At 42.2% G+C, this 26591-nt stretch overlaps 1 long non-coding RNA gene across 1 annotated transcript; it reads right to left on the bottom strand.

The window, feature by feature from the left end:
- Window positions 1-15747: 15747 nt before the first annotated feature.
- Window positions 15748-25424, bottom strand: LOC114486550 (uncharacterized). The gene is made up of 3 exons (XR_003680450.1): window positions 25288-25424; window positions 19702-19749; window positions 15748-15800 (listed from the first exon to the last, which is right to left on the bottom strand). It is a non-coding gene; the product is annotated as an uncharacterized lncRNA (long non-coding RNA).
- Window positions 25425-26591: the final 1167 nt, after the last annotated feature.

The raw sequence follows: 26591 nt of genomic DNA, 5'->3' as shown, positions 1-26591 counted from the left end.
ACTGCAGATCTTGGGGCTTCTCAGCCTCCATAACTGTGTGAGCCAATTCCTTATAATAAATCCCATTGCTTCTGTTTCTCCGGGGAACCCAGACTATTACAGAGGGGAAAGGACTCTGACTTTGCCTTACCCCATCCCTCCTAACTGTGGTCATAGATATCCTCTGCTGGCTAAACCCAAAGTAATTTAGGAGCCCTCTCAGAGCCCAATAGGAGGCAGGGCAGAACCCCAGCAGCTGGTGGTCTTGGGATCAGTTTCTAAGGCTCCTGTCCCATTGAGGTCTGGCTGACACCCCTTGGTTACCACCCAAGGTCCATCCCATTTACCTTAAGCCAGAGGTAAGCCAAGACCCCAGGGTGGGTCCTCTTACCTCTGCTGACAACACTTCACAACAGCACCTGTCAAGGCACCTGAGACAGTACTTTAGAAGGACATGGCTCTTCTGTAGGGTAACTGCCTTCATATCCCTGGGATGCCAAGCTGGCTTGGACTTGGGAACCCAAGAAGACGATCAAGGTCATCTGAGGTTTCAAGACAGGGGCTTGGTTATAAACCATTCCCATTCCATTAGTGGGTTCAGAGTGGAACTGGCCACCAGATGAGGATACAGAGGCCTGAATTATTGGTCCAGGTACCTCAAACTTCCCAGGAATGAAATTTGCCCTAGAGTGTAAAGTGAATTTGCAGCCTAGAGGGAGGTAATGTATAAAGCCCTACAGAGCAAGGAGCTGGCCAGTGCTGCTAGAGACCTTTCCCTCTGTTTATTTCACAAGTTCTCAACCTTTATTAAAGAACCACTGGGAGCTGGAGGACTCAAGGTCCAGCTGATGGGTCTGACTCGGTTCAGAATCAGAGAACTTCTATTTGAGACAACATCTAACGGTAACAGCAAAGCTTGGTGGGAAAAGAGAGGCAGTGGAAAGTGCAAAGAGAAAGAGCAAAAATGGAAAGCACTCGAATTGTCTGAGCTAGTTTCTGTGCTGTTAACTATAGCCAGGAGCTACACAAACTCCTGCTGATGTCACCATCAGAAATAAAATCTGACTCCTTTGCATCTCTACCTTCATTAACAAAATGTTGTGTCTATCTGTGTGCTGAGGACAAGATCAAGAGCTGATGTGAGTGTGCTGCCTGGGTGGGTGGCCAGCAGGGGAAGAGCAGGGAGTCAGGGGCTTGGCAGAAGCCAAGGGCTGGGTCACCAATGGGCTCAGACAGGATCTGGGGGAGCTGTGGGCATAAAGAGGTATCAGATCAGTAAACCATCAGAGGGAAGCTGGGTTCTCTGATTTACAAAAAGATTCTGAACCAGAGGAGTGGATAAGGCAGAAATGGAGGCTGCAGGGCTGGAGACAGCACCAGGGAATTTCCAAATTTCCCTGAGAGGAGGGCACAGCCCTCCTTGGATCAGGTTTTTTTTTTTTTTTTTTTTGCGGTACGCGGGCCTCTCACTGTTGTGTGCTCTCTCCCCGCGCGGAGCACAGGCTCCGGGAGGGCACAGCCCTCCTTGGATCAGGTTTTTTTTTTTTTTTTTTTTGCGGTACGCGGGCCTCTCACTGCTGTGGCCTCTCCCGTCGCGGAGCACAGGCTCCGGATGCGCAGGCCCAGCGGCCATGGCTCACGGGCCCAGCCACTCCGCGGCACGTGGGATCCTCCCGGACCGGGGCACGAACCTGTTTTCCCTGCATCAGCAGGTGGACTCTCAATCACTGCACCACCAGGGAAGCCCAAGGATCAGGTTTTTTAAAAAAAGAAATTGGATTAAGTTTAATTAATCAGGGATGGTTCAGGTTTTAAAATTTAAATTTAATTTTAAAATTAATTATATTTTACAGACAGCTGCATGCACAGGATGGTCCTTCTAGGCCTGCAGGGACCAGACCTCTCAGGGAAGCCCAATGCCTACCTGCATCCTCACTTCCCCAGAGGCCCATGACAGATGGTAGGCTGTACCTTTGGGCAGAGGGGATTCATTTGAAGATCAAGGATCATCTTTGGATTTTTCCTTCAGGACTCAGCCTCCCACCTTTTGGGATAAGAACAAGTGGTGGAATTATAGAAAATATAGAAAGCAGGGTAAAGAAATGGAACAAGCTGCCCACAATTCCACTCTTCAGAGGCAATCACCCTGCTTCTGCACCTGTGGAGTGGGCATAATTACTATAATGGATTGTCATATTAGATGAGGGAGAAGCTATTTTAACATTTTGGTGTGTTTCCTCCTATTCTTTTCATTAAGCATTTTAAAATTGGAACCACACTGTATATATAATTTTTTTCCCCACATTTGTTCCTTAATAAATATCATGGCTATTCTCATAGCCACAAATATACTGTGTGTGTGTGTGTGTGTGTCTGTGTGTGTATGTTCCAATAAAACTACCTACAGAGCAGATGATGGGTCACATTTAGTCGTGGGCGGCAGCTGGATGACTCTGGGTGTAGAGAGTCCAATGCCTGGCCTGCCCCGGTGCAGAACAAGGGGTAGTCCCTGAAAAAATCACGACTGACAATGGAAATGATGATGCTCTCCTCCTCAGGGATTCAGAAGTCAACTGGTCACATTTCTACTTACAGGAAACTCACCATCTAAGATGTGTAGGGTGCTGGGGGTTAAACCAGCAAGAGATGAGATTTAAACAGATTGCATTCTGTTTAAATCTGTTTAAGCCCCATTTAGTCTGGGGTTCCCTGGGTCCATATTTAATACCTAACACAGTGGCATGAGTTCTCTGAGAGAGGAAAGCGAGGACCTTATCTCATAACTGAAAATTTCCTGGAAGCCCCAGAAGAAGTGGCTGATTCTTGCCCTCTGTGGCCCTGCCTCTCAACATCATTTTGGAGGGTATCTGGACCCTGCCTCCAGGGCAGGGGAGTGCAGGCAGGAGCCAAGGACTTGACAAAAATACTTTTTTCAACTGTCACTTTTGATAATTGCTTTATATTCTATCACATGATCAAAATGTAATTTATTTATCCCTTTTCATTATGTGGACTATTTAGGTTGCTTCTAGTTTGCTGTTAAAATACTATAAAGAGCATCTTGGTACATAAATCATTCTCTTAAATTTAAGCTCTTTTGTGAGTATTAGATGGGAGGAAAACTATCTTAACATTTTGGTGTGTTCACTTCTAGTCTTTTTATTTGGCATTTTAAACATGATTGGAATCACACTGAATATATAATTTTATTCCACCTTTTTTCTTAATAATATATCACAACTCTTCTCATGGTTATGTTTTGTTTACAGATACAATTATGTTAGCATCTGAAAGCTTAAGGCTCTTACTACATATTATCAAGTTGCTTTCCAGATAATTATACCATTTATTTCCAACAAGCTTTCGGTCTCAAACATAGACTTTGATTAAGCTTTAACAAGGATTTTTCAACTGAGAAAACCTGGGCTTGATTTCCTTACTTCCATTTCAGTCCTGAGTGGAAGAGCTTGGCCTCCTTGCTCTTGCCTGTTGGTCATGTCCTCTCTGGGGAGTGGGAGTTTGAGAGGAGGGAACACAGGGAGAGACTTGGATTTCCTTTCCCCACCCTATCTGGTACGGTTCACCCAAGAGCTGAACCCATGTTCCGATCTTGTCCTCAACTCTCAATCTTGAGCTCTTTTCCCTGGAAGCAGTAGGCTGGTGTAGAAAAATCTTTGGGTTCAAATCCCAGTTCTGGGACTTACTGGCTGAGTGAGGTTAGGCAAAGTTCCTTACTGTCTCTGAACCTCAGTTTCCAAATCTGTGAAAAGGGCATGATAATAGGCATGTAGTGAGAAGTAGATAAAAGAAACTATGTGAAGCATAGGTGTATTTAACAGATGGTAGTCCTTTCCTATTCTGTTCTTCTGTTATCCAGGGATGGCCTGGAGTTGCCATCTCAGATGAGGCACTGGAATCATCGTTCTCATAACTGGGGTATGATTTGTAGGGGAAGAAAGCCACATTCCCTCCAGGCTTTTGTACGTTTTGTGCCCCAATTTAGATCAATGATTCTTAAATTATATATACTATGCATTAGAATCACAAATACTGATGGGCCCAAAACGTAGAATTTCTGATTCTGTAAGTCTGGGGGAGGGTCTGGGAACTTGCATTTCTAACAAGTTCTCAGTTGATGCTGGTGCTGCTGGTCTGGAAACACATTTTGAGACCCTCTGGCCTAGAACATTTTACTACTCTTCCTATCCTTCTGGCTGACTCCGACTCATCCTTCAAGTCTCAGCTTTGATTTTATTACCTCTAAAAAGTCTTTCTTAAACCTGAAGTCCAAATTAAGCATCCACCCTCTATATTTTCAAAGCTTCCTGGACCTGCTTGTTCATAGGACTTATGACAATGTTCTGTAATTGTCTTATGACTTGTCTGTATCCCCCAGTAGACTACAACTTATTTGGAAAAGTGACTCTGTCTGTCCTGTCCATGGCTGTGTCTACAGGACCTTGCTTAGTGCCTGGTACATAGTAGGTGCTCAATAAATGCTTGTTGAATGAATGAGTGAGCCAGACCCTGGGTGATTGGAACCAGAGCCTAGGGACTCATGAGGGTGGGGCAGGTAAAGGAGTAAGTTCTAGTGGCCAGTGTCCAGACACATCTAGGAATTCAGTGCTAAGGAGATAAGCAGAACATTGCAGGAGCTATAGGTCCAGGGACTGGACCTCAAGAGCTTGGTCCACCCTCTGGGTATGGAGAGCAGGGCAGAACCCAGTATCATAGAAACTGAACGGGGACTTAAGACTCAATTTCTGATTAAGATGCTTGATCATGGATGAACCTCAAGGGCATTATGTTAAATGAAATAAGTCAGACAGAGAAAGACCTAAACCCCTTCTGGGGTCTTTACTGAATGACCCAGGTGCTCAATGGGGTTTCTGCACTCTGCCTGATCAGAACTCAAATGTATCCTAGGGCTTCCCTGGTGGCGCAGTGGTTGAGAGTCTGCCTGCCGATGCAGAGGACACGGGTTCGTGCCCCGGTCCGGGAAGATCCCACGTGCCGCGGAGCTGCTGGGCCCGTGAGCCATGGCTGCTGAGCCTGCGCGTCCAGAGCCTGTGCTCCGCAAAGGGAGAGGCCACAACAGTGAGAGGCCCGCGTACCGCAAGGAAAAAAAAAAATGTATCCTAGATCTAGGTGAGCTCTGGGAATTTTCCAGGTTGCAACCACGGATAATTTCCCAGGATTGTTGTAAGGATTAAATCAAATTATTCATATGAAGAATATTGCAGGGGGTTGTTACCAAGAAAGGATACATGAGGGGCTTCTGGGGTGCTGGCAATATATTTTTTTATCTGTGTGGTGGTTACATGTGTGTTCACTTTATTTGTTAAACTGAACATGTTCTGTGTATATGTTATATATCACAGTAAAAATTAAAGAGAGAATATAACATTGTGTTGACATATGGTAGGTGCTTAATGAATGGTAGTCAGCCTGATTAAATGAGATAAGATATGTAAAATGCCTGACACAGAAACCAACACACAATGGGTTCAGAATCAGTTCCTGTAAGTAAACTTTTACGCAAGTATAACCTACAAAAAGACAAATACACAAAGCATAAACACGCAGTTCAATGTATTTTTCTTAGTGTGAACTCACTTGAGTAACCAATAACCATGTCAATAGAACTGAATTGCTGTTATAAAAGGGTATGAAATGGGATTTTTCCGATGTCTCAAAATTTTGGCTAAATTCTCAAAGCCAGTGATAAACACCTCTCCCCCTTCTAAAGAATGTTGTTAGACATACTTTTAGGGCCTTCTAAAAGATGGCAGAGATGGTCCTGTGACTATCAGCCTCTGTCACCCACCTCCAGTCTCATAGGAGACTAGGATTTCAAAGGGGGCTCATTTGAGAGTCTGCCTAGGAGGGAGTGATGTGGTTAAGTGATGGACTGACAAGGGATTACAGCCCCCATGCTTCCATAGAACCAGAGCTCAGGGCTAAGAGAGTTTGAGGGAAGCCTGACATACAGACCCTGGGAGTGAGGTTAGGGACCAGTGCTTTCTTCCAGCCTGAAGAATTCTGAAAGTAGGAGGCAGGCTGGAGAAGACTGTGATGGTGTAGTTAGAGAGAGGGCAATCGTTTGGTGGGGCAAGGATGGTGAGTTCCCTGGCCAAATGGAAGCTGAAGTGGGCAGTGGCCTTTCAGTTGCCTTGCTGGGGTCCTGTCCCAGAGGGCTATCTGTCAGGACTCCAGCAGTATGAGGAAGTGGTGGTTATCTCCAGAGGTCAGGAGATGCAGGGGTGGATTGTAGTAGATTAACCAGAGAGTACAGGACATCACCCACATCAGGGAACCATGCACTGCAAAGATACCATGGTGGCCTCTGAAGAACCCACAAATGTTTCCCCTCTAAAGACCTAGTATGTGAACCTCAGCCAACTAAGTTAGTCAAGAGAGACCACAAACTGCACCAGCCTGAGTTAAAAGACCTTTCCCTTCCCTTCCCCTTCCCTTTCCCCTAACCCAATCCTAGAGGAGCCAGAAGATGAGGTAGATGAGGTGAAACAAGGGTTGACTGCAGACCACACATGCATTCTTACCCAGTGTTGATTCCCAAGCCACTGGTCAAGCCTCAGAGGAGAGGTGGAGAGAAGTATTGAATTGGATGTGAGTTTTTTAACTTACTATGGACTGGACCTTTTTAAGGTCCCCAGTAGAGACTATTCCTATAACCACAAGAGACTGAAAAACGTTAAGATCATCCTGAGATTCTGTCCAGGGGCTAAAAAAAGAGATCCGGTGAGGCATGTTGAAGGACAGTATTAGGAGAAAAATAAAGCCATTTCCTGTTTGTACCTCTCGAGTTCAGCCCAGAGTGTGTGTGTGTGTGTGTGTGTGTGTGTGTGTGTGTGTGTGTGTCTGTGTGTGTGTGTGTGTGTGTCTGTGTGTGTCTGTGTGAACCCGTACGCACATGCACCCATTGCATTAGCTTGGCTATGACAGAGCATGGAGAATTTCTCCTCCACTATAAGGTGCACTTTTGTAGAGATTAGAATTCATTAAGTCCTGTCCCTCTCCTGTGGACAGTCCTAGGTAAATGCAGGTAGTTTCTTTCTCTCCTCTTTCATTATTAATCTGTATCTGAAGGTTTTCCTTATGATTCTCAGATCATTTAAATATCTACAGTTCCTCCCCAACCAGTTACATTTTAAATTCATGCCTTTGACGTATCAAAGGCATTCTGGGTCCCTTCACAGGAATTGATGAAGCAATTACATTCATCAACAACGCATGTACAGGTTATGATTGCATAATAGCAGTATTGGTCTTTCTGTATTTATCTCAGAATTTGTGAAATAAAATAAAACCATTGAAACTACATATTTATTATATTTCACATAGAAAAAAATTTTAAACATACCACTGGTCGTTCCTGGTGTGGCTGTTCCCTTGGACTTCAGTTCCCTCATCTGGAGAAGGGGGCTGTGGTCGTAGTGGTCTCCTGGAGTTGCCAGATACACCGGCTTCAATGTCTTTCTACCCTGCTCAGCTCTCAGGAGTGAGCTTTCAGGACCGCTTGTCGCAGCAGTTTTGAATTCTCTTTCCCAACTCTTGAAAGATGTGCTTGGTCCCTTCTGCAGCAGAGAAATCTGCTTCTTTGGTGGGGAGGCATGGGGGATGGGTAGATGTGATGGGAAAAGGCAGGGAGGGGGGCGACTGGCAGGAATTGATTGAATAAGAGGGAGGATTTGTGACAAGGGTGTCAAAGAGGCAGAGAAAGTACAGAGAAAGGGTTTGGAGAGAGGGCCAAGAAGGCTGCATGAAGCTTTTGATTAAAAATGGTATTACATCAACAAAAACACTGATATTTGGGTGATTAAAAAAGAGTACAGTGTTGAAAATTTGTATAGCAATCACAATTACAAATCTTGGGGCTTCCCTGGTGGCACAGTGGTTAAGAAGCCGCCTGCCAATGCAGGGGACATGGGTTCGATCCCTGGTCCGGGAAGATCCCACATGGCACGGAGCAACTAGCCCGTGCGCCACAACTACTGAGCTCACGTGCCACAACTACTGAAGCCCACGAGCCTAGAGTCGGTGCTCCACAACAAGAGAAACCACCACAATGAAGCCCACACAGCACAACGAAGAGTAGCCACTGCTCACCTCAACTAGAGAAAGTCCGCGCACAGCAACGAAGACCCAACACAGCCAAAAATAAAATAGATAAATTTAAGGAAAAAATTTACAAATCTTCCTGGGAAGATCTCTATAGGCGGCCAGTAATAGAGAATTTTATTTTGAATACCTCATCCTTTTGGTCTCAAAGGTTTATGTCTTCTGACTTTTTCTACAAACTTTGGGGTTTGCCCTATTTGGATCCTGCAACTCCATGTTAAAGTGGAAAGAGTTTTTGAAAGGTATTGGAGTCAGACAGACCTGATTTGTCTGTCTTCTATTATTAATTGCAGAGCCCATTACATAACCTCTCTGAGCCTTAATTTCTCCATCTGTAAATATGTACCTAAGATACAGACTATTAAGCAATTAAATGAAAGTACAAAATAGGATATTTAAAACACCCAGCACAGTACTTGACACATAGCAAGTGCTCAATAGGTGGTTAAAATTGTTATTATGGTTTTGTATAGTATTCCATCAAACTAAAGTGTCTTAGTTTGATTAAATACTTACTGTAGCTGTAGTTTTTGAAGTTTCTCAGTTTTCTAAGGTTTGTTTGTCTAAACTATTCAAAACAGTACTAGCATAAAAGCTTTTGCCCAGAATCCAAACTTCTTTGGTGCTGTATTCCTAGAAGTGAAATAATTAGGTCAAATGTGTAAACAGCTTTGTAGCCTGCCAGTTGGTGCTAAGAAAAATTGGACCAATTTGAAATGCAAATGTGACACCTAGGTGTATTTATTTCCAAAGTCTGGGCAATAATGATACTTTAAAAATGTTTACATTTGTGGTGGCTGCTGAGACCTGCTCTTTTATATAAGGTTCAAATTCTCAGAATTTTTATGAGATTTTTCAGTCACATTTGCCTTGTATACTTTTCCCCAGTCTGCATATTTGTGGTTGGGTCCTATTCCATTTCATTGCACTGAGGTTTTGGTATATATCTATGTATAAAATATATCTCTTATAATAGAAATGCATTTTATTTTTCTTTAATAATCTTAAACTTATCTATCATACACTAAAATAAAAATTTTATTAAAATATTTAGTTCTTTAATACACCTGCAGCTTAAAATAGTGAACAGTGTGTGTTAAAGACAATATTAATTCATTTCCCAATATTTATTTAATGTTTCATATGTTTTACTTATTTTGTATAGTAGATGGTTCAGGTCTGGTGTTTTGAATCTATTTCTGGGTTCTTGGCTCTTGATTCAATTTCATTTGTCATTTTTTCCTAATTTTAGCTCCATATCAAACAGATTTCATAATTATGATTACATTTATTTAAATGGTCATTCATATTTTTGGTAGTTTTGTTTTATTAAATTTCACCAAGGAGTTTTAGTTTTTAAAAATATCTTGGGCTTCCCTGGTGGCGCAGTGGTTGAGAGTCCGCCTGCCGATGCAGGGGACGCGGGCTCGTGCCCCGGTCCGGGAAGATCCCACATGCCGCGGAGCGGCTGGACCCGTGAGCCATAGCCGCCGAGCCTGCGCGTCCGGAGCCTGCGCTCCGCAACGGGAGAGGCCACAACAGTGAGAGGCCCGCGTACCGCAAAAAAAAAAAAAAAAAAAAAAAAAAAAAAATCTTATGGTATTTTAATTGTTATCTCCTGTAATCTCTATCTAAACTTTGGGTGAACGTTCCTCCCATTTTAGTTTATCTGTATGTTCTGATTTTTTTCTATAGTGAACATGCAGGAACAGTATACACTTAAAAATAAGAAAAATATTATATATAGGATCTTTAGTGGTAATAAAATTAAGAATAAGAGAGCAGCATGATTGTAACTTCATGATTAAGTGTTGATTAAAATAGGCAGAGAAGTGTGGACCATCATCTCACTGGTTTCTGTACATAGGTTCCCCAAGATCTCCTGTGTGTTGACGACTGGAACATTTTACTCTTCTTGATTACAACCCTCAAAGAACTGCATTAAGACTCGTATGACCAGAAATAGTCTTGGCACAATATAGGTAGTATGTCTGTATTTGTTAAATACATAGTAGTGTTACCTTGATTTTTTTTCTTTTTGTCCGACTAATAATATTTGCCATAATTATTAGTGGTATTTTAAATAAAAGGGGTGATTCCTGTCTGATTTCTGTGAGCTGACTTTGCTTCCAGACATGATTAAATAATAGGGATTGGATTTACCTTCTAGCCTTTAACAGCTAGAACACTGGACAAAGTATATAACAACAGTTTTTGGAATTTGGTCAGCAGATAGGACAGATCTGCGGCCCCTGAGAGAAGGAAAACAAATGAGATGAGTTTTACAGTTGACTCAGTGTACTGCCTGGATGGACTCAGTGCAGGGAGAAGGAACTCTCTGAGCTAAAAATGTAAACTGGAGTTCAGAGAGGTTAATGTAGCTAGAACTCATGGGGGCAGAGTACTGGAGAGGAGGGAAATGCACAAAGAAAGAGCTCTGGATATTTTCAGAGAGATTCCCTTAAGCCTTTGGCTGAGTGACCTGCACATGTGTGAGAGGAAACTACTGAGGCCATGGAAAGGATCACCACAAAGCAGTAAATTGAACAATTCCTGGAATTCACACAGAGCTGGGCATAGTTTGTGTTCCAGCAGCCAGAGTAGAAAGATCTCATAATTTCTAAGGCATCAACTAGAGATGCCAGAGGGTATTTCCTTAGTAGTGAGACTAAATTCGCCCTAGCCTAAAGGCTGCTCTGGCTTCAAAGAAAGCTTTGAAAAGAACAAACTGATTCTAGGTAACTTAACTGTACACCAGAACAAAATGCAACACTAATTGAGGAAATTAAACAAAACCCAGCACTCAAGTATAAAATTCACAGTGTCGGGCATCCAATAAAAAAATTAACAGGTATGCAAAGAAGTGGGAAAATATGATCCACAAGCAAGAGAAAAGTCAACCAATAGTAACAGACTCAGAAATGACAGAGATGATGGAATGAGAAGACAAAAATGTTAAAGCAGCTTTTATAAATACATTCTATATGGTTAAGAAGGTAAAGGAACACCTGAGATAGAAATGGAAGATGCAAAATGGATCCAAATGGAACTTCTAATGATGAAAAATACAATATGTAAAATGAAAAAGTAGTAGATGAGATTAACAGCAGATAAGATACTACAGAAGAAAAAAAAATCAGTGAACCTGAAGCCATAGCAATTCAAATTCAAATTCAAAATGAGGCACAGAGAGAAAAAAATACTGAAAAGTTTTATCATGAGATTGCAGCAATTCAGTTACTTACATCTTTAGGCTCCAATTCTAATTCTAGTTCTCTTGCTATTTCCACCACTGCAGTTATTTCCTCCAATGAAGTCTTGAACCCCTCAAAGTCATCTATGAGGAATCAACTTCTTCCCAACTCCTGTTAACATTGGTATTTTGACCTCTTCCCATGAGCCAGGAATGTTCTTAATGGCACATAGAATGGAGAATCCTTTCCAGATGGTTTTCAATTTACTGTGCCCAGATCTATCAGAGGAATCACTCACTATCTCTGGCAGCTATAGCCTTATGAAATGTTGCTTCCTTTCTGGCTGTTTTGTTCCCTTGTTCTTTTTTTCCCCTCTTGCTGTCTTCCTGATTTTTCATAATGGTGTGCTTTGATTCCCTTCTCTTTATATTTTGTGTATCTACTGTAGGTTTTTAATTTGTGGTTACCATAGGCTTACACAAAATGTTCTATGGATATAACAGTCTGTTTTATGCTGATAACAATTTAACTTTGATCATATATAAAAATGCTACCCTTTTACTCTCCCCCCACATTTTATGTTTTTGATGTCACAACTTAACATCTTTTTATACTGTGTATCCATTAACAAATTATTATAGATATGTTTATTTTTAATACTTTTGGCCTTTAACTTTATATTAGAGTTAAGTGACTAACACAGCACCATATTCTAATATTAGAGTATTCTGAATTTGACAGATACTTACCTTTACAGCATGTTGTATATTTTCATGTTACTAACAGCATCCTTTCATTTCAACTTGAAGAATTCCTTTCAGCATTTCTTGTAAGGCAGTTCTAGTGGTGATGATCTCTCTCAGGTTTTGCTTGTCTGGAAAAGTCTTCTTCTCTTCTTCATTTCTAAAGGACAACTTTGATGGGTAAAGTATTGACTGGCAGTTTTTTTCTTGCAGCACTTTGAATATATCATCTCAGTCTCTCCTTGCCTGCAAGGTTTTTGCTGAGAAATCCACTGATAGTCTTATGGGAGTTCCCTTGTATGTGAGGATTTTTTTCTCTTGCTGCTTTTAAAATTCTTCTTTTAACTTTGAATTTAGAATGTTTTATTATATCTTGGATAAGATCTTTTTGAGTTGAACTATTTTGGGGACCTGTGATTTTCATGAACTTGGATGTCTAAATCTCTCCCCAGATTTAGTAAGTTCTCAGTCATTATTTATTTAAATAAGCTTTCCGCTCCTTTCTCCTTCTCTTCTCCTTCTGTGACTCTAATAATGCCTAGAATATTATCTTAATGGTGTTCCATAGATCACCTAAACTTTCTTCACTCTTTTTTGTTCATTTTTCCCTTGTTCTCCTCTGGATAATTTTAAATGACCTGTCTTCTACTTCGCAGATTTTTTCTGCTTGATCCAATCTGCTGTTGATGCTCTTTATTATGTTTTGCATTTCATTCATTACATTCTTCATCTCTAGAATTTCTACTTGGTTCTTTTTTAGGATTCCTATCTCTCTTTTAAACTTCCCACTTTGTTCAAGTATTATTTTCCCAATGTTGTTGAATTGTGTTTCTGTGTTTCCTTGTAGTTCACTGAACTTCCTTAAAACAACTATTTTGAACTCTTTATTGGGCAAATCACAGTTCTCCAATTCTTTGGGGTCAGTTACTGGAAAATTATTGTATTCCTTTGGTAGTGCCATGTTTCCTTGATTTTTCATGTTTCTTTAAGTCTTGCATTGTTATCTTTGCATTTGAAGAAGCAGTCACCTCCTTCAGTCCTTGTTGACTGGCTTGGGAGAGAAATAGAACTACCTTCTGTCAGCCCTGTTAGGGATTCTGACACTTTCTCAGACTTTTTCTATGGATATCTCTATTCCACATTTCTTGTTCTTTCTTGGTGGGGGTAATTCTTTTTAAAATTTTTTTGGTGGAGTTTAGTTTTCTTTATTTCTAGTGCAAGTTATGGGAAGTGAATCTTGAGAGAACAGTTCACAACGTGAATGTGACGATCAATACAATACAATTAGCTTAATTTCCACCCTGGAGGAGATCTTCAGCCAAGACATCAACTCCCCTCACGTTGAGTGCATGACCATCTAAATGCAGAACAAGTTCGATTACCCTGTTTATAAAGAACTGCTGACAGTGACACAAAGAATTCAATGATAGTGTCCTAGAGCATCAAAGAAACTAAGAAAATAAGCACTGTGAAAACTGATGAAATGACATTAATTTGAGCATGGGACAGTCATTTAACCTCTATTGGTGAAAATTTCATAATCCTTTTCATTCAAATATCTTGTTGTTCTAAGAAGTTAAATACATTTGCAAAAAATTAAAAATATCCCAAAGAATCGGCAAAAAAAACCTCCTGGCACTAATAAGCAATCATGGCAAAGTTACAGCACCCAAGGTTAATAAATAAAAGTCAATCACTTTCCAATATACTGGCAATGAACAAATGGAATTTGAAATTAAAAACACGATACCGGGCTTCCCTGGTGGCGCAGTGGTTGAGAGTCCGCCTGCCAATGCAGGCAACGCGGGTTTGTGCCCTGGTCCGGGAGGATCCCACATGCCGCGGAGCAGCTGGGCCCGTGGGCCATGGCCGCTGAGCCTGTACGTCCAGAGCCTGTGCTCCGCAACAGGAGAGGCCACAGTGGTAAGAGGCCCACGTACCACAAAAAAACCAAACAAAGAAACACAATATCATTCACATTAACAGCCTCCCTAATAAAATACTTAGGTGTAAATCTAACAAAAGACTTAAAGGTTTATATGAGAAAACTACAACATCCTGATGAATGAAATCAAATAACTAAATAAATTGAGAGACAGTCTGCATTCATGGATGGGAAGGCTCAAAAGTGTCAATTTGTCAGTTCTTTCCAACTTGATCTATAGATTCCACACAACCCCCAATCAAAATCCCAGCAAGCTGTTTTGTGGATTGTGACAAATTGATCCCGAAGTTTTTAAGGAGAGTCAAAAGACCCAGAAGAATCAACACAATATTGAAGGTGAAGAACAAAATTGAGGACTGATGCTATCTGAATTCAAGATTTACTAGAAAGCCACAGTAATCAAGACAGTGCAGCACTGGTGAAATAACAGACAGATCAATGAAACAAAATAGAAAGCCCAGGCTCACACACAGAGTCAATTGTTTTTGACAAAGGAGCAGTATAATGGAGCAAATGTAGCTTTTCCAACAAATGATGCTGGAACAGCTGGACACCCACATACAGAAAAAATAAAAAAAGAATCTAGACACAAACCTTACACGCTTCACAAAAATCAAATCAAAATGGATCATAGACCTAAACATAAAACTCCTAGAAGTTAACATAGGAGAAAACCTAGATGACCTTGGGTATGGGGATGACTTTTTAGATACAACACCAAAGGCACAATCCATGAAAGAAAGTCTTGATAGGCTGGACTTCATTAAAATTTAAAACTATTCGTGCCAGTGATTGCCCGTCACTTTGCAGCTCCTTTTTAAGCATCATTAGGTTTCCTGGTTATGCTCCCATCACCAGGCCAAGACGTTCTCAGTAATCCTGATGGTCTTCTTATTCTTTTCCTTCTGCTCCTGCTCCTCCTCCTTCTCTTTTGCAGCAACCTAGTTCTGGAGGCTGGAGGTCCAAGATCAAGGGGCCAGCAGATTCGGTGTCTGGTGAGGACCCACTTCCCGGTTCATAGATGATGTTTTCTCGTTCTGTCCTCACATGGAGGAAGGGGTGCTGGGGGTAATTCTTAAGATTGTATGCAAAACCAGGCTGGATGCTGATGGCCTCCAGTTTGCTTCCCCTAGGGTGGTGCTTAAAGCACAAGTTTGTTTACTTTCTCCCAGTCCTGAAGTTCTGGGCCGGCTTTCTGTGTGTGCTCACTAGTTGTCTGCAAAGGCTCACTCTCCCTTCCCTCCAGGGTGCACACAGGGAGCCTGCAACAGGGTAGGGTGTGTGTGGGTGGGGCATGTGGAGCATTGTGGGTTCCTGTGGGCCATCTGGGGGATCTGCAGGTGAGTATCCCTGACAGCTCATGGAAAGTCTTCCTGATGGAGTCCATGACGCAGTTAATAGGACCTCTGTCCCTTTGATACCCTCCAAGAGCCCCGTTTGCTGGTCTACTGGCCACTTTCTGTCCCCAAGTCCTGCAGCACTCAGAAATATTCTAGATGCGGTGAAAAAGAAGTGGGTCTCTTTGGCAGCATCTTACACAGCTGCGGAAGCTAGGTACACACTCTCACTTTCTCCTGTGGGGGAAATCATGGGCTGAGTAGGTCTCTATTGGCGCTGAGTTGTGCTGCCTTGGGGGAGCGGTGACACAGGTAAAGTGAAACTGTTTCCTCTTACTCTCATCAATGTGTCCAACATCAGATTTTTTTTTTCTCCAGCTGTGTTCTGTAACTTTTCCACTGAACTCCTGGAATTCCACCGAGGCACTCTTGTCCATGGGTGATTGTCAGAATCAGTGACCTTTGGGGGAAAAATAGTAGAAAACTCTTATTTCACCATTTTGATGATGTCACTCTGTGTGTTGTGGTCAGAAACACTTTGAAAGCATTAGTCAGTCTATATAAGTGCTTAACATATCAAAGAAACAAAGATCAGACCCAGGAACTCAAGAAAGTGTATGTTGAAATTTAGCGTTGTTCTTGTTGCCAGTTGCTCTCTATACTTTAGTAGGTCCTGAGGGTTTCATTGTCATTTTAGAGAAGATTTAATTCAAAGTTCCAGAAACTCACTTAAACTTTCATAAACTAAATAAAGACACAAGTCTACAAGGGTATTTCAGAGAACCAAATGAAAGAGAGCCTCTGAGGTACCAGATTAGGTGCTGGAAAGCCACCAGAAACCAAGCTGTCTCTCCTTCCTTACCTCTCTTTTTGAGACTCTATGGTCTTTTATTTCTGTTCTCTCTGAGAGTGTGCTTCATTCTTTTCTTTCCTTTGCTTTTTTGTCTGCTCTGTGTCCCATCGATCCTCTTAAGTACCCATAAAGCCTGACTAGAATGGCTATATACAATTCCAAATTACCATAAGAGAAAATCTGATTGGCCCAGCTTGACTTGGTGTCTGTCTCTGGGCCAATCAAATGTGGCCAAGAAAGTGAAATCAGCAAGAACATGTATATGGAAATTACCCCCATGAGAAAGGGCAGTTTTCAGGGGAGAATCCCAAAAGGAGTCTCCTACAACCATAAATTATTATTTTTTTTAAATTGGGGGTATAGTTGCCTTACAATGTTGTGTTAGTTTCTGCTGTACAGTGAAGTGAATCAGCTGTATGTATACATATATGCCCTCTTTTTTGGATTTCCTTCCCGTTTAGGTCACCACAGAGCAATGAGTAGAGTTCCACACAGCCATATATTGTTGATGTTCATTGCAAGGACTCATCATCTGGAGAAAGATCATCACAAAAATATTTAATTAATTAATAACTGCCCTATTCTAAAAAAGGATATGAGACAGCTAAATCTTAAAGTATGCACAGGTGCAAATTTTAATATAACAAACCCGGAGAGTAAATTAATTTAGTATTAAAATTCTTTACTCTAAATCATTAAAAATTTCAAGTGTGACTTAGTTTAAGTTATTGTTCTAAGTGGGAAATACTATTCCTAGTGATTACAGGTAAGTGTGAAGATTTTAGAAAGTGAGTATTTGGCTGGTTTGTTTCTCTTTACTTAAACACAGTCTATATTTTAGCCAAAATTACATTAGTAAGAAAATGTGGTAAAACAAGAACTAGTAAATCAATTTGAATTTAATCAACAAAGGGAGCTGGTTTTAGATATTTAAAATATTTTGGTCAATTGTAATGTTTTGGTTAACGAATTGTTAAAATTTTATAGGGAAATGAAACTCAGTTGTCTGGCTTTTACCAGGTGTTCCTATATGACTGTAGATAATCATACCTAATAGTCTGTGTGTTAAACATTTTAGGCTGCATATCTTGTTTTACTGTTAAATGAGTAGGGGAAGTGAAATGTGGAACAAATCATTACTCTGGACAGGAAGCAATAGAAAGGCAAATCAACATTGCTCTTGACTTGGTCCTTTACATTGTTTTTATATTTTTACTGGAAATGCTTTACAGCAATGCCCTTTTGGATCACCGTTGTTCAGTAAATATGCAGTCAAACACAGCTCAAGCGCCAGCTGGGACTGAATTTTCTGTTACTCTGGGGAAAGACCTTGTACCCGAAGTTAATTAGTATATGACTTCAGTAGGCTAGGGAGGGGAGAGAGCAGATGACCTGAAGACCAGGCTTTCCACCTTGGAGGAGAGGGGCTATATACTCCAACAGACACGAGCGCATGTCCTTTTGTGCAACTGTAACTGGAAAGTAAAATGTTATGGAGGGAGGGGCTTAAGTAACAACAAACTTCATTAAGTTGAGCTGCCTGCAGCCCTGGGTGAAGTGGGGCTTAGGGGCAGGCTCTGGTTGGAGGATAAGCAATTAACTGCAAGCTGGGTTCTTGAGTAGCCTGTGTTTCCCTGTGAGGGGAAGTAAAACTTTGAAAGATTGGGATCTCCTTGGGAAGAACCTCAAGAAAATAAAAAGCTGGACTCCTGCTTGAGCAGAGGTTGTCCTAGAGAGACCCACCCTGCAGAGATCAGCTGTTGTTTTACTCCTGACAAAGAAAAAGCTCAGAGATGGCTGGAGTTATTCCACTAACAGACCACTAGGGAGGGAGCATGCAAGCAGTTGTAGTCAGACAATGGAAACAAAACTGTGAGAACAGGTGGCCCTTTTTTTTGTGGCGGCATCAGCAAGATAAGTGAGGGAGACTCCAGGAAAGGCTGTGCACTTTAAGTGACGTGGCAGGAAGACACTTGCAGCTCTGCCTTCTCTCCTTTCTACTGGATCATTCCCATCAGTAGGTGTCATGCACACACAACCTGGCTATTGTGTCTCCCATCTTTAAAAAAGCCTTCACTAGATTCTTCATCCCCTTCCAGCTCTCAGACCATTTCTCTGCCTCTCTTTCCAGAAAAACATCTCAAAAGAATTACCTATGCTCTGCCTCCAATTCTTCACCTCCCTTAAGCCTCCTCTTTACCTTCAGGATTCTTTTGGCATTAAATAACAGAAAACTCTGAATCAACTGTGTAAAATAAAATGGAGATTTATGAGCTTAAATAACAAGAACCCCACAGGTAGAGTGGGCTCCGGGCATGGGCTCTGGCTCTGCTTTGGGGCAATTATCTTGGCTCTGTCCTCCTCTTTGGCATTGGCTTTATCCTCAGGCTTTTACCAAGATGGTTTCCACAGAACTAAATGTCACATGTAGAAATGACAGTAGCCAGTGCAAGTGAGGAGCTGCCTTCTCCTTGTGGCTCTTCTTAAGAAAAAAGAGACCTCTAAGAAATCTTCCAACAGATTTCCCCTCACATCTTGGCCAGAATTGTATCACAAGTACATTCCTAAAGGAATCACTGCCAGAGGAAAGCAGATTGTAGTGGTTGACTTGGACCTATCAGGATTTACAATGGAGCTGGCTGTAGGGGGTTTGTTTGCAAGGAAGAAGGTGAGAACAGGCTCTGGGGAAGTGTCTAACATATCAATTTAACTTTTGTCCCTAACACTACACTGAAGTGGAGTGGCACGGGCACCAAATTCAGTGAGCACTTTTTGTCTTCATCTTTTCCACCTTTTAGCAACAGCTTGGGTACCCTTCAGCTTCTGCTATATCATATTCTCCAGGCTTTACTTTTCCCTTTGGTTGCTCTTTCTCAGTTTTCTAGGTACACACGATTGAAAAACAGCACTCGTCCTATTTTTTCTTCAGCTTTGTCTTCCTTACACAATCTTAGAAAATGATTCAAGGAGATAATTAGCTAGGGCTTGCAAAGGACCAGCCAAGAGTGGGCTTTATGTCCCTTAGTTGATTAAATACCTCCAGTTTATGAAAAAGGTTGAAGATATCAAAGTGCATAGGAAATTGGAGAGAAAATTACTTTAGCGAGATCTGCAATGTAAGTTTTCCCTCACAGTAGGGAAGCAGTGAGAGTGCTTGCTCCTCCCTGCTAGCTTGGTGAAAGGGGCTTTACTGGGGAGCACTTGGAGAGTGGGGCACAGAGGACTGGAGTCTGACCATGGCTGGTGGCTCCTCTGATGGCAAAGAGATGCTGTGTGGAGGATGGCTGTTCTCCCAGAGTTTTAGGCAAATGAGGCTTGAGCGCTTCGCATGGACCTGATGTAGTACACACGTAGAGAGCAGGCATGGGGTTTTCTTGGATCCTGCCCAAGAGGGCTCCTTGGAGAAAAACAAATAAACAAACCACAAACAAACCCTGGAGATATACTATTGAATTCCGAGGTAGTGAGGGAAGAATTTTAAGTGACCAGCCCTAGGAGATGCATTTACCTCCAGAAGGGGACTGCCATTGCAAGATTTCCTGAGATGGTGGAGTCTCTAAAAAACAAAAACAAAAGCAACCATAAATAGTCCCATGGGAAAAAGAATAAGTTCTAAATACCTGCCAAGCCCAGGTATCTTTGTTTAGTTCATAACTAGACTACTCAAGTAAGCTCTTTCCTGCCTTTATACCTTTTCTCCCTCCCCACTCTGCTTCACCCCTGGAGGAATAAGGAGCAGCCTAGTGAGGGGGAAGGGGACTGCACATTTTAGGGGAGAGAAATAAAGATCCATCTATACTCTCTTTTCCCACTAAAGACAGCCAGGCTGGAGCTCGCCTACGCTGGGGGAGAGACTTCAACTCATGAGTTTGGAAGGTTTGGTTATTACTTTGGACCATTCATATTACTTACTGAAATTACACTCTGTGTGTGTGTCTGACCACAGGTGACTGGATGGTTTTTTATTACTTAAGAATGTCTAAAAAAGTCACAAAATTGTCCTTGATTTTGTTCAAGGAGCAGTAGTTCCACCAAGGGGATGGTTTGAACAGGTAGTGGAGAAAAAGAATAAAATGGTTTTCTGATTATTCCAAGTGCATTCCTCTTGCTCAATGTATTGTTAAGACTGGCTTTTTCCTCTTCTATCCAACCTCTAAATGAGATTGTGTCCGAGACCAGTCCTGGGTCTTCTTCCTTTCATTGCCTACATTTTCTTGATATGCTCTCCCTTTCCATTTTATGATTTTGACCCGCCTTATGCTGATGACTTCTAAATGTGTACCTTTAGCGCAAACGTTTTCTCTAAACCCCAGAATTAAGAATCTAATTGGTACTGGCAATTCTACTCGTTGCCAGTCTAATAGGCATCTCAATATGCCCCAAATTTTCCCATCTCCACCATTTATTTTTCTTCAGTTCTTTCCTATAATAATAAAAAGCATCCCCTTCCAACCAGTTGCTTAAACCTAACATCTAAGAGTCACTTCGGACTTTTCCCCTTTTCTCATCCCTTACTTCCAGTCCATAACCAAGTCTTGTCAGTTCTACCTGAAGAATATATCCCAAATCCATCCTCTCCTTTCCATCTCTACTGTCATCCCCTACTCCAAGGCACCATGAGCTTTTCCTGGGCTACTGACAAGCTCTCTTATCTGGTCTCCCTTTTTCCACCCCTCCCATGTTTAATCTGTTTTCTACATCACCAGAGTGAATTTTAAACATTTAAATCTAATCATGTCAATGCTCTGCTTAAATAATCTATTATTTTCCTATTTCACATAAAATAAAATCCAAACTCCTTACCATCAAATATAAACGCCTTTATGATCTAGTCCCTGTCTTCCTCTTAAGTTCATATGGTCCATTCTCTTTCATTCACTATGCTGCAACCACTTTGCCTTGCATGGCCTAATCTCTTGCTTACCTCAGGGACTTTGCACTTTCTGTTCCCTCTGCCTGGAATGCTCTTTTACTGACTCTGTTAAGGCTGCATCCTTCTCAGCCTTCAGGTCTCTGCTCTAATATCACCTCCTTGAGAAGGCTTTTCCTGAGTATGTTTGCTAAAGTAGCTCTTCCTGAGACCTCTGTTACTCTTTATCTAATTGCCTTATTTTTTTTTAATCCATGGCACTTATCACAAATTTAAAGAACCTTATTATTTCTTTGTTTAGTTATTTTGTTTTCTGTTTCTTTTACCAAAATGTAAATTTCATGAAGAGAGAGGAATTCCCAAATTGTTCACACCAGTATTCTTGCCACCTAGAATAGTATCTGGCAGATAGTAGGTGCTCAATAAATACACAGTAAATAAATGAATGAAAGGGGCAACATCCAAGAGTGAGTAGTCATCCTCTGGAGGAACCACGTGGACCTGAGTTAGAAGAGCCCAGAGAGAAATTACAGGGCCCTAAACTTTTTCAGAGGGGAGGATGCCACTTCAATGTGGTGTTTCCTCCAACTGAGCGGGACACTGCCTCACCTCACATTTTACCCAGGAAGAGGGGACAGGATCCTCAGACTCTGGGGAGGATAGATGTTAATAGTGATTAGTTTTGTCTTCTCTGCAGTCAGAATATGACAGAGAAGGAAACTTACTTAAGGCCTGGGCAGCCTCTCTCCAAGAAAATCTTGTTAGAATGGCAAAAAGGGCAACACTTTAAGCATTCCTCCCTATAATGGCCAGACTGAAGGACAAATCCCTCAGTCCTTCAGGGCCCAGATGAAGACCTCCCTCCTTGGGGACAGGGCACTTGCTTACAATGGAGCCCTCAAGACCTCCTAAGGCTGAAAATATCTTGTGTACACCCAACTGGTAGAAAATCCAAGGTGACTTGGACTGGGTGTGGTGAATCACAGAAGTGATGAGAAATTCTGGGATACTACCCTATTTTTAAAACTTCCATTCTTTCCTCCACAACAAATTCAAATTGCAAATAGCAGTAGATGAAAATGACTATTTGATCAGCATGGTATGGTGGAAAACTCATGGGCTTTGGGGTCAGAGACATCTGGGGTCAAATTCTATCTATGTCACTTATTGGCTTAATGATCTTGGGCAAGTCACTTAATCTGAATCTTGATTTCTCTATCTAAGAAATAATTATCTTTGCAAAGTTGTTTGGGTATAAGCGTCCGATACATGGGAAGGGCCCGACAAATGATGGTATGGTCATTATGGTGGGAGATTTTCAGTTTCTATCTCATTGTGCTAAAACGCTTCATAGACATAATAAAATGCAAAGCCTGGCTTACCTTTATCTTCCCATCTGATGAAATAAAATTATTTTTAAGGCAGGACAAGAAAATTTTTAAAGGTAAAATTCTCTCTCTGCCTTCTTGAGCCACTACCCCCTCCCCTTTAGTGTGCATTGTGCATCTGTGTTATATAATACATTAACTAGATCCCCTTAGAAGACACAGGAATGCCTAGTTGCCAAAAAAAGAAAAAGAAAAAAAAAAAGAAAAGAAAAGCCATTTCCTCCTTGCCCAAGAAAGGTAACTCCTTAGGAGATAACCTTCCTTTCTCAATCCTGTAAGGGGTCACAATAACCCACTACTCACCTCGTTGGACTATGTAAACTGTCAGTATGTTACTTTGATGTATAACCCTTTGTCTGAAAAAATTGTATAACTGTGTTTTGACCTCTAAAAGGTGGAACAGTCTTCAGAGCTTTCTGAAAGACTGTCTCCTGGGTTATAATCCTCAGGTTGGCTGGAATAAAACTTCCATTTCTTTCTTTCTTTTTTTTTTAAATCACACTGGGTATTTATTTATTTATTTATTGGCTGCGTTGGGTCTTCGTTGCTGCGCGCGGGCTTTCTCTAGTTGTAGCGAGCGGGGGCTACTCTTCGTTGCGGTGTGTGGGCTTCTCAATGCGGTGGCTTCTTTTGTTGTGGAGCATGGGCTCTAGGCGTGTGGGATTCAGTAGCTGTGGCGCACGGGCTTAGGTGCTCCTTGGCATGAGGGATCTTCCCAGACCGGGGCTTGAACCTGTGTCCCTTGCATTGGCAGGCGGCTTCTTAACCACTGTGCCACCAGGGAAGTCCTGGTATTTATTTATTTATTTATTTATTTATTTATTTATTTATTTTGGCCACGGGGCTTGTGAAATCTTAGTTCCCCGACCAAGGACTGAACTCAGGCCCATGGCAGTGAAAGCGCAGAGTCCCAACCACTGGACAGCCAGGGAATTCCCCTCCATTTCTTTCTTAGTTTGACTATTGATTAATTTTTTTGTTGACACATCTCTGTAAACCTTGGAGTATCTGAGCCTTTTAGAGAAGCTGAATGCTTTAAAGAAGTTGATTTCCAGTGAATTTGGGTCACGGTTGACATCCAACATATCATTAGTGTATTTTAAGACTTGGTGGCACCTGTGATCCATGCTGGAAAGAAAAGAAACCTAAGTCCAAGGGATAGGAGGTTACCAAGAAGTAGCAGGTTATAAGATGGCAGGCTGAATCATGATTTAAGAGATTAAGTTTAAACCGGGGAATGGCAATCTAGGCCAGTTCAATTTCTTCGTAGACAAATGGAAAACTATTTTCCACAGGCCATGAGACTATGTTAATTACCCTGTCATGTCACTCGGTTTCTTCAAAGCCTCTGTTTTCTAGCTCTTTAAGAATGTATCTTAAATATCCCCTCAAGTGCTGGGTAATTGTTTGCTATGGGATATGAAATGATTGCACATAAATGTGGGTGGTAGGCAGTTGTGTTTTCTACCCATGGATAAAGAAGTTAAAAGAGCCAGTCTGAGAAAAATAATAAATCAGATGTTAAGAGAAAAGAGCGTCTACTGGTTCATTCCCTGCCCTAGGAAAGCCTAAGAGCATTCCTGGTCATGGGTTCAAAGTGATCTCCCTGTATCTGTAACAATTTCTTTTTTTATGCTTACATCAATTTGAGTTGGGTTTTGTTACTTGAAACAACAAAAGCCCTATTGTTTTTCACTTAAAAAACCACTGTTGGGCTTCCCTGGTGGCACAGTGGTTAAGAATCCGCCTGCCAATGCAGGGGACCTGGGTTCGAGCCCTGGTCCGGGAAGATTCCACATGCTGCGGAGCAACCGAGCCCATGCGCCACAACTACTGAGCCTGTGCTCTAGAGCCCGCGAGCCACAACTACTGAGCCCACCGGCCACAACTTCTGAAGCCCATGTGCACCTAGAGCCCGTGCTCCTCAACAAGAGAAGCCACTGCAATGAGAAGCCCACACACCACAGCGAAGAGTAGCCCCCTCTTGCCGCAACTAGAGAAAGCCCGTGCGCAGCAACGAAGACCCAACACAGCCAAAAATAAATAAATAAATAAAATAATTTAAAAAAATAAAAATAAAACAGTGATTTTTTTGTTTGTTTATTTGTCCCAAGTGGGTACCAGTTTTTAATAAACATAGTTATTACAGATGTTTATAAACACTTCTCTAAATGCATTACAGAAGAGCTATCATGCTCATTCCTTGAAATAACACTCTTCTCAAAGTATCCTGCATGTACAATTCTTTTAAACATCTTTATTATGTGTGTTTTTAAGCACTTCTTTAAATGCATTACAGAACAGCTATCACATCCACTCCCTGAAATAACACTCTTCTCAAAGTAGCTTGCACAGAACACGCAAGAGTCCTATTTAATACAGCGTACGACACAATGTTTGGTACATAGCAGCGGCTCTCCGACAAATGATCACATTATCAGTACTGTTGCTGTGGTACCGGTCCATGAAAATCATACCCCTAACCTCATTGGAAACTCAACAGTCAGTGTGGTCCTCAGAGATAGTTTGGGGAGGGTGATAAATCCTGGCCTTAAACTCAATCCTTGCTACTGGTTCTATCTATGAAATACACCTGCTCATACTTCTTGCTTTCTTATTCATTCGTTCATTCATTCATCCATCCATCCATTCATTCATTCAATATGCCACCAACTAGGAAAAAGAGTTTCCTGTTAGTAAAATCGTCTGATAACAGGAAACAGGGATTCTTCAACCTCCCTGAAGGAGCCCGCAGTAGCAGAGAGTAAGAGAATGGATCTGGTGGTGGCATTCTATGAAGGAAGTCTCGTTAGATCCCTGCAGTGAGTTTTCTCACCTTTGACAGTGCTTAGATGGGCCATTCCTGTAAGTCCGCAGCTCACGGGCATTTTACAGGCCTGAGCTGATCCATGTCCTGCCTGACCCTGCCGGACATCACACCAGCCTCTTGGCCCCCTCTGCATTTTGTCTGACTTTAATTACCCTGTAACAGCTGCTGCCCCAAACCGGGCCTGGCTTCCAGCTGGCTTCACGACTGCAGGCATCCAAAGGGCTGGAAGAAAATTTCTGCATGTCTTTGTGGGGGTGTTTTCCCAGACAGCATGACCTCTGAGCTGCAGAGTCTCTTTTTCGTAATCCTTGCCATCAGCAGTGACGTTTTCTGCTCTTTGAGCTCACCATTGCCAGAGATAGTTGAAAAAGCAGTACATATCACATAAGGAATGTGTCCATGGTTGTGGATCACTTTCATCAGGCAGGGAACCAAGCCATTACTCATTCTGCCTCTCCCAAGAGTCACAGCCATGATGGAAGCACAGACTGCATGGAGAAATTAAGCAGCTGCATTCATTTGCCAGAAAATGCTCCAGCAAAGGCAACCGGGCAAGGAGTGGCCCCGGGACAGTGCTGCTGCAGCTGTCAGTGCTCAGCCTACGGGGCTGAGGCCTCTTCTCAGGGCTGCGTTAGCAGCCCTGCGGGGAGGTATTGCTGGGGGGTTTTCAGGGGTGGGACAAGGGAACCAGGGAGGAGCAAGCGCTCCTGGGCCTGGGACTGTGGATTCATGGTGGCCCGATGCCATCCTCAGGACAGGAGAATGTCCTTACAAGAGCGGGGCCCGGCAGGTCAGGTAGGGAGGGCTCTTTGCTTGAAGCAGTCTGAGGCCACATGGCCAGGGTGGAGAATCAAAAATCATGCCCCAAACAAGCAGCAGCATCAGAATGCAATAAAGCATGAGGAACGGGTCAAGGAGACTGGTTCAAAACAAAGGATGTGAACAGCAAGTTTATGCAGAAATCTGCCTTCCCTGTGGGGCTTGCGTGATTCTGGGGGTTGGTGTGAGGCCTTAAAGTAGCTGTACTGGGTACACAGATGGAAGGCTGAGCCTGGAAGCTGCCCCCTTTCTGCTTTTGATGTGTGAGCAGGGATAGCAGAGAAGGATCAGAGGAAACAACAAAATGACTGTTACCCAAAGAAGCCACAAGAGTAAACGAGGCTGGCCCTTTGCCAAGTGTAGCCCATCGAACGTCCCGGTGGGCAGGAGCCACCGTGCAGCAGCGCTCCTGAGACAGGCTGCGTCCCACGGAGCTCATCAACCAGAGGGGACCAGATCTCAGGCCCTGGCCCGACCGAGATTTTAAACTA

Source organism: Physeter macrocephalus, chromosome 1 (genome assembly GCF_002837175.3).
Source record: "Physeter macrocephalus isolate SW-GA chromosome 1, ASM283717v5, whole genome shotgun sequence".
Taxonomy (NCBI): Eukaryota; Metazoa; Chordata; class Mammalia; order Artiodactyla; family Physeteridae; genus Physeter; species Physeter macrocephalus.
The sequence above is the reverse complement of the archived record's forward strand: the minus strand, read 5'-3'. Positions and strand labels throughout refer to the sequence as shown.